Here is a 9620-nt window from a genome sequence, read left to right as displayed (position 1 = left end):
ATTATGTACGTCCTTGACGATATCCATCAAATATTGCCTGGTTTCTGTTGATTTCTTTTCCAGCGCGTCGCTATGACGTCTAACCCTATGACGTAATAACTGTGTCGTTAGAAAAATTAATTGTTTAATAAAAACACACAGTTTCAGCCTTCTTTGTTTAATAGAAAAACAATCGGGTCGTGTTAGAATATTCAATATAAGCACGTTTTATCTTCTGCAACATTCTGTTACAAACAAATATCTATAATGGTATCCGTAAAATAGAAAAAATACGAATATCAAGTTTTCCAACACGACACAAATGAAAATGTTACAGGCTCGGTTCGATTGAACATGTTCATGGACGGTAGTGGAAAATGCATGTTACCGTTCGCACCCTCTAGCCGTGGGTTGAGTAGAACTCACAATTTGCACATATTGTAAGTTCTAAAATACAATTTAGACATCCGCTGATGTGTTCCGAAGGCTGTGTATATGGTACCTTAAATGATACACTAGAGATCATTAAAAACTGGTTAAAGGTTTGTGTATGCATGTAGAATGTAAGATGAAACCATTAATTTTAAAAATCAAAATATAACAATACCGATGTCTACTATACATACTATACATATGTTCAGTTTCTGTTTAATATATTTTAATACACAAGGTTTATGCATGCACTAAAAATTTGGATAAATTAAGCTTTCTTCGCCGAAGTAATAACAAAAATTCAAGACAGTTGCAATGATAAACGGTAAGAAATATTCTCGCCCCATCGAATGCCGCCCCGCCGAACATAGCCTCGTCAAACGTAATGTTTGCTGTTAAACAAGAGTGTGCAAAATGTAAAGACTGCCGTCATGACTTTAAACATACGGAACATGCAAAGTGCTGAAAATCAATTTCTAATATAAAAAATAATGCTGTATAAAACACCACAATATGATGTCACGTCGGCATATTACCTGGCGCCATACAGTGCTACCACATTGCATCTACTATTTTATAGAGAAGACGCTTCGGAATCAAAATAGATTTAACAGAACAGTGTGTAACACTTAATTCACATGCACCTTATCAATCATTAAGCGCGCGGAATAATTTACTGGAGATCTACGCACTCCTTGACGATTCTGCGGGACGTGTTTTTCCCCGTTTCTCAACACTGTTAAAACACGGTTAAAGCCTTACCCGCACGTCGAAATAACTTATTTGGCGGTATAAATTTGCCATGAAATTGTGCCTCCCTATCTAATCCAGTTGCTGACATAAAGGGTATATTAGAATCGAATTAATAAAGCAAAACATGTTTTAATATTTCTCCAACATACAACTATACGCCACATGTATAATTCACTCGGGCTTCGACTCCTCTTGAAATTTTTCCACAAGCGTACCTTTTTGTACTGTGTCGATCTATTTAAGCATGTTTCTGCTTTATATTATTTGTTAAATAATTCAAAGTAATTATGAAAACGTTCTTGTCTGTTTCTGTTTGTATCTGATAATTAATGAATAAGAAAACATAATACCATATGCATTTGTACATATTCCACCTATCGAATATTTCTAGGTGGCGCAATATGCAAGAGTTCTGCCCGACCTTAGGAGCTTTTAGGACTTTTAGGATATATTTCTCGACGCAAAACAAATAATCTCTTTATTACGTACGTATGTGCACTATCATGTTGATTTAATACTATAATTAAAAAGAACCAAAAGAAAGACATGTTAATTTTCAAACTCTGTGGAGTTTCATTAAAATATTCAATAATTTGTTTTCTGTACGCGAAAACTTTGAAAATTGTGATTTGCCCATATTTTTTCAAATCAGTCTACCAAACGATCAAACACTATTAGTTATAAAGGTTTTTGACGGGATATACGGTGGGCATATAGCCTGACTGTGATTCATATAACCCGAGGCGATAGCCGAGGGTTATATGAATCTCAGCAGGCTATATGCCCACCGTATATCCCGTCAGAAACCTTTATAACGAATTTATAATACTGCAAATTTGCGTATTTGGTCTCAATAGCAACGATTTTCCTTAGTTTGACAAATATTACTATTTTTTTCAATTCCCCATTTGGTGCCTCAATCCGCACCTTGATTTTCGTGCGTTTCCGTAAAAGACGCGGAAACATACGAAGATAACGGTAGGTTTGTGTTTTTTTGGTTGCGGAAGAAATTGGATTTACAAATGGAATTATAAATGTTTTAAGGAAATTTACAGCTAGTTTCGAGTTTCTCGAGTAAGAACTTGGATTGTAGTAAAGGAGAACTAAAGTAAAACTTGCTTATCCGTTTAATCTTCTATCTAAGCTGTTCAGCCTCGGGTCGCGTGTACTTTTAGCCTGAACACGGAAGTAGAGTGAATATGTCATGATGTGCCAAAGAAGTACCAGTACTCACAGTAGCTCTTTGGATGTTCATATAACGTGGAAATCTAGGAAAAATCAAATGTTAGATGTCAGGTCATCTAAGTGCAATCAGATGAAGTTATTCAACATGCTGTGGCTGCATTGAACTAGAAGTCATTTCAGGAACAGAATCCAGGGATCATAAGAGAAATTTATGTAGGTATTTCAGATTATGGCAGATGTTTTAAAATATTCCTTTTCAAAGAGTGGTTCAATTGCTATTCACAGCTAATATTTAAATGATTACACCCGAATATAAACTTAGCTATTCATAGCTAACACTCGAATATAAACTTAGCTAATATTTAAATGAGAACGCCCAGCTATAAATAATGAGCAGTGTCAGTGTCCAGCCATCCGTAAACTGGAAGTTTAACCTGTGTCTTAGATGTCCAGTAACCGGACACATAGCCTGACCTATAGGTTTTTTTTAACCGACCGATAACAAATTTATTGATGACTTTTGTATTGTTCTGTTAAGATATTTTACTATAATTAAAATTAATTTAGATAATAATGTGATACGTTCATCTAACCGATATTTGTGTAAAAATGGTGCTGCTCATAAATTTCTGCCATTGATTTAAAGCGTTCCATTTGTGCTGTTGTTGTTTTAATGTTATGTCGAGAAAATTTGACAAATACACGGTTCAGAATAATGTAAAGTTTCATGCCAATCCCTCTGAAATTTGATTAATTTTATAGAATATCTATGCACTTCAGTCGCATTTAAAAGTAATTTTGGAAAAACATACTTTGTGTGGTCTTTGGAATAAAAAATTCTTTTTATATTTAATTGCAGGTATGTATAGCCAATGATGATGATACCTGCTGGCCAATCACTGCCAAAGAATAACCTATTCACAGAAATATGGCATCTTTCACACATATGGAATGGAACATTTTTGCCAAGATGCTACATAAACTCTGACACCGAGAATATGGCACCTTTCCCACATATGGAATGGAAAATTTTTGCCAAGACGCTACATAAACTCTGACACCGAGAATATGGCACCTTTCACACATATGGAATGGAACATTTTTGCCAAGACGCTACATAAACTCTGACACCGAGAATATGGCACCTTTCACACAGTCATATGGAATGGAACATCTTTGCAAAGACGCAACATAAACTCTGACACCGAACGTACATTACGACTAGTAGGACAATAATGGTAACATAAATTACACCATGTTAAAAACTCTTGTCTTCGGTATTGCTGCAGCCGGTCAGATTTTGGATTTAAAAAAAGTATTTCATGAAGTCACTTACAGGACAGTACCTATTGTCAAATTAACTGTGTCATATGACATAAGCCCTGCTAAGTCATTACTAACACTAAGTATTGTCAACAAATATATTTATTGCTTAGACTTTATGATTTGATTTTTGTCGAAAAACATATGCATAATTTCTGCAGCAGATCCTAGACTAGTGCAATATTATTCTGAGAAAGAACAAATTCATATTTCTGGATGCAAAGCTAATTTTCATTACATACACAGAGTTAGATCTAATCTTAGAATTATTCTGGTAGATGAAATAAATAAGTTCTTTAACCAAAGTAAAATTGAAAATTTTGATATTAAAAGATCGAAACAGTGGTGTCGGTCACACATTAAACCGGAATCCACCTAAAAACCGGAATACACCGGAATACACTTTGCATAACCGGAATACACCTGTATTTTTTAATTTAAAGGTATTTCTGAAGTGTTTTTGATATAATTCAATCATATTTATCATAAATAATTAAAATACGAAAGGAAAATAAAATACGTTCACGCAAAATAATTTTATACGAGATTGAAGTTCGGCGTCCGCGCCGGAAATTTCCATAACCGAAATACACCCATATTCAATAATAAATGGTATTTTTGTAGGGGCTATTGCAGAAAACATTCAAGTATAATATAAAATAATTAGTTTACAAAAGGAAAATGAAATACTTTAACGCAAAACGATTTTATACGAGATTGAAATTCGGCGAGCTTACGTCGCTATGACTAGATACCGGAATGTTGATTATTGGAAATTATTTAATAGTTTCTTCACATTTCATGATGTAACAAATGACGTCACGTACCCGATACGAAAATTGCATGCCAGTACTGTAAAACCTGCTTAAGCGGTCACCTCTAATTAGCAGCCAACCTGTCTTAAGCAGCCTGTGTCTCAATCATTTCCCAAAATGGTCATTTATTCTATAAATTACCTGCATTAAGCAGCCACCTGCTGTAAACCGCCACTTTTCCCAACACCCTTGGCTGGCTGTTTAAGACAGGTTTTACTGTATGGAAAAATGTTGATGTATGTAATTCGCATTCGCCACTTGGAAGAGTATAAACATGAGTATGTAATTCAAGTATTGATGTTTTCAAGCTTCTGTTTGATTTGTCAGTTTGTAATATCTTTACTTTTCAAATATTACACATCATTCTAAAATTCTTGAGTTGAGGTAGTAGGAACTTTTATTCTGGAATTCACTTTTAGACTGGTGTATCCAGTGCCTGGCTTATTTTCATGTTGAATGATTCTATACAGATATTTATGTCGGAACAATGCTGAATTACCTGATATTAGTTGACAAGCGAGTGGGGATATTGCCCATATGAAAAAATTATCTCAATATTTCCTAGGATGGCGTCAAATCAGTTGGACTACTGACTATTATAATCACACGGAAATGGCAGTCATTCCGTGTGTACTACATTATGACACAGTTGTAAATGATGATGATTATTGTTGTTTGAACTTGCTGTAAAATTGGAGCACTTGCACTTTAGCGGTCCCTATAATAATAGTAGTTTAATAATGTCTTAAATATTAAAAGAGGTAACTTTATTTTGAGATGAATATGTTTGGGGGCTGCCGCCCCCACATCTCTGCTTTGCCCCACATCCCCAACTTGCTGCGCATGCGCAATGTAAACTTCCAGGGACCACTAAAGTGCATTCTACCCGTAAAATTTATTATTCTAACACGATCCGATTCATTTTCCTATTAAACAAAGAAGACAGAAAACAGTGAATTATTATACAACAAATCACTGTTCTGATGTCACAGTTATTACGTCATGGCGTCAAACGGCATAGCGGCGCACTGGAAAAGAAACCGATTGAAAACGGGCAAATATTTAATGAATGTCAGCAAGAATCCTTGGTAATGTGTTAGAATTGAAATAATACATCTCAATTAGTGATTTGCTCTTGAATAAATCATTGTTTGTCGTTCAGATGCGTATTATTATATCATTCGGGCTGCGCCCTCGTGATACAATTCCTTCGCATCTGAACTCCAAACAATGATTTATTCAACGACAAATCACTGGATGAGATATATTATTTCTTAATTATTTTTTATTATATTGATTTATTTCAAATTTACAACATTTCACCGAGCACTGGAATACACCTCGCGGCAAGTGCTGGTTTGACCGCTCTTAGTTGAATTAATTTTGTATTTTAAATTTGTTTTTAAAGAAAACTCCTGTTAAAATTTTTTGCTGTTATATTCATTTTTAAAAAAACAATTGTTGTTGTCAATGTTTTTTAATCCAGTCTTGAAATTTGCTCACTGCAGTACAGTAGGCTACTGTATTGTTATTATTAGAAATAAATTTATGAAGTGATACCATTTAGTTATTTGAATTTGTAATGATAGTAAATCGTTTTGTTTATTTAATTAGTTTATACAGACTAAGCAGACTTATCTGCAGTGACCAGTCGTTCAGTTCCTGTTGACAGTGTTGTACACAAGATTAAGTGCTTGTTTAGTCAACTGGTGAATATTTGCCATTATTGGCAAGAAAAATATGACTCGTACTGCTTTGTCTCCTATGAATAACAACAAAATGATGAGCTTTCCAGAAAATAAACTTTATTAAATGTATAGAATAACTCCATGATAGATATGAAACCATCTCAAAGAAGGCTAATCATTGAATTAATTTTCGAATCGAGAGACGTCCGCCATTTTGTTTCTAATGTAAACTGAAAAATGGCCTTACGCAACGGCCAATCAAAATCGATATTCACTTTCCGTATATACCGTCAGTGTAGAGGGGCCCGCTGAAGGGGAAATTCGCTCACGGGGTATACGGTTTTATATAACGTGCATGTTAACCAATGAAAATCTGAGAAATTCATTTGCAGTATTATAATAGACCGTATCTTTTGTATTGGCTAAATGTGTATAGAACTACCTTACGTGAAGGATTTGATTTCATACGTTTACGTGCATGATTTAGACGTCTGATGAAATCATGAATACTAGTTACGGTTATAAACTGCGTATCATTTTAAATTGGATTTTAAAATTGGTCTTTTTTTTTTGTATCGCTTCACTTCCTATGACAATATTGCAATTTTATTACTTTAACATTTTAGCGGCTGTTAGTTTCATTATTTTACTTAGACACTGAACTTTCAAATATAACGGTTTACTGTATTTTATCAGCCCACCTTAAGCAATGACATTGCATACAATCATGAAGATTAAATACATTTTCTTCCGCTTTCAATCATGGCTCAATAAGTTAAATATATCTTTTAAGAGAGGGTGTACATATTTTGTTGCAGATGAGTGCAGATGTTTCAAAATGTGCATTTGATTGAAGTCTGATTATTAGCAGATGTGTTATCTTTTGATTTTAGCAAGTGTTCAAATTAGTTTAAAATGGCCGCCAATTTTAATTTGCCACGCCAATATGTGGCAAAAACAGCAAGTACTTCTGTACATGCTATCTTAAAAATTCTTTCGCAAAAGTAAAGTACTTCAAATTCTCATGCACGCCATACTTTTCAATTTGATTTTATGCCATCAACAAAGCAGCAGTCAACATTAAAAACTTAACTTTCCCATGGGAAATCCTATTTTCCCATAGGAATGCGGTCTTTTCCCATGGGAATGCGGTCTTTCCCATGGGAAAATAACTTTCCCATGGGAAGAACATGTGATAAATTTCCCATGGGAAATCCATTTTCCCATTGGAATTGGAATTTCCCATTGGAAATATATTTGTTTCTTAAAATGATAAATCATTATCTTTTAAACTTATTTCTTCACTAGGCACATCATAACATGACTTTGGAATAAGTTATTTGTCATTTTATCATTTTACAAATTTTCCCATGGGAAACCGTTCCCATATTTTGGCCATGGGAGGACGTTCCTATGGGAATCATTTCCTATGGGAAATATTTCCGATGGGAAGACTTTTAAAATATTCCCATGGGAAATATTTCCTACAGGATATATTTCCCATGGGAAATATTTCCGACGGGAATGAATTCCGGTGGGAATATTTGATATAAAATAAGTCATGTGTACAATTTTCCACAGAAAATACTTTATAAGAAACTGAATATTCTAAACTGAATAATACCTTTTTTAGATATGGAAGTCGTCGATACTATCGTTTAAATTGGCATCAAATTGGAATTCTAACACGGTCCGATTTATTTTCCTTTTAAACAAAGAAGGCAGAAAACAGTTATACAAAAATCACTGTTCTGACGTCACAATTATTACGTCATGGCGTCAAACGGCATAGCGGCGCGCTGGAAAAGAAACCGATTGACGTGCAAATATTTAATGAATTTCGTCAAGGATGTACTTAAAAATCCTTTGTAACGTGTTAGAATCGAAATAATGTATCTCATTCAGTGATTTGCTCTTGAATAAATCATTGTTTGTCGTTCAGATGCGTATTATCACTCGGGCTGAGCCCTCATGATATAATGCCTTCGCGTCTGAATTACAAACAATGATTTATTCAGCGACAAATCACTGAATGAGATATATTTTTTCTTAAATAGAGTATGTCAAATGGGAAATAGAGAATGGTCTTGAGTCTTCTACAGGCGATATTTCTTTTCACATTTAATTTAAATACAGTAATGCAAAATTACATCTCAACCACACTGCTGTAATCTGGAGTTACTACTCATACTAACCCTAATAATGCTGGACACGACTGAGTCTACCTTTGCGGCCAGTGTAAATCATGATGAACTTGCACATCCGTGCAGTCTGATCATGATCTGCACTGTTCGCCATTCAGTCGGTATCCTTTTGTAAGCACCCCGTTTAACAGTTCATTGTACTGTCCAAACTAAAAGATGGACAAGTTCATTACAGAAATTCAGCAGGGTAAGGGCTAAAATAGAGTTTAATATTCTCTCTCTTCTTTGTACGTTCTAATGTCAAAAAATCTCAAAAAAGTGAATAAAAAAACACTAGCTTTAATTTAAATCCTAAAGTGAAAAAAGTGTTCATTAATCGTTCTGTCTCATGACGCTACTTCATCAAATAGCTCCTGCAATAGCTTCTGCGCTGGTACTAGAGTGGTTTTCTAATCATATTCATTATGCATATTTCCTATAACCCCTTTTTGTGTTTAGCATACAATTAAAACAGGGTGAAACTACAAAAAAAAAAAAAAAAAAAAAAAAAAACTGACAAAGGCTCTGTTGAGTATCATCAGTCATCAAACCCCTGTTCAATTTTTTTTATCGTAGTAGTGGCCGAGTCTGCACTGTGAAAAGAAAAGGTCGTGCAACAACACAGTCACGATTAAAACAAATTCACATTAATGCTGGTTTGCTGTCATTATCACATAATAAACATAATTTCAGCAATTCATGAAAAAAAAATTCAAATAATTAGCCGAGGAAATGGACATCATCTTTCGGTTGTTCTCTCCTTCAGAAGGCGTTTATGTAGAATTTCATTAATTGTACTCAACAATTTTCATAACCATATCATCTTTATTGTTTACACTAAAGTTTCGTTTGTGATACACTCAGAAAATACGGCTATTAGTATACAGCAATTATATATATCCGCGCAGTCTGGTCAGGGTCCATGCTGTTCGCTAACGGTTTCTCTAATTGCAATTGGCTTTGAAATATAATAGCATGGATCCTGACCATGCACAGTCTGGTCTGGATCCATGCTGGCCGCAAATGCACTTTGTTGGTTTTCTCATGGTGCGGCTCATACAGTCGACATCGTACTTGCGACCACCTCTATTAAGCGATTTTTTTATTAAACGACCAGTCAAAATCCCTCCCGAACGTTTTCAGTATATAAATTCATTCCATTAAGCGACCTTTTTATTAAACGACTAGCGACCACATTAATGTAGTCCCGACAGGTAAAATATTCGACAAAAGTATCTATTTAGCGACCGGGTACCAAAATT

This window comes from Mercenaria mercenaria, chromosome 5, assembly GCF_021730395.1.
Source record: "Mercenaria mercenaria strain notata chromosome 5, MADL_Memer_1, whole genome shotgun sequence".
NCBI classification, from domain to species: domain Eukaryota; kingdom Metazoa; phylum Mollusca; class Bivalvia; order Venerida; family Veneridae; genus Mercenaria; species Mercenaria mercenaria.
The sequence above is the reverse complement of the archived record's forward strand: the minus strand, read 5'-3'. Positions refer to the sequence as shown.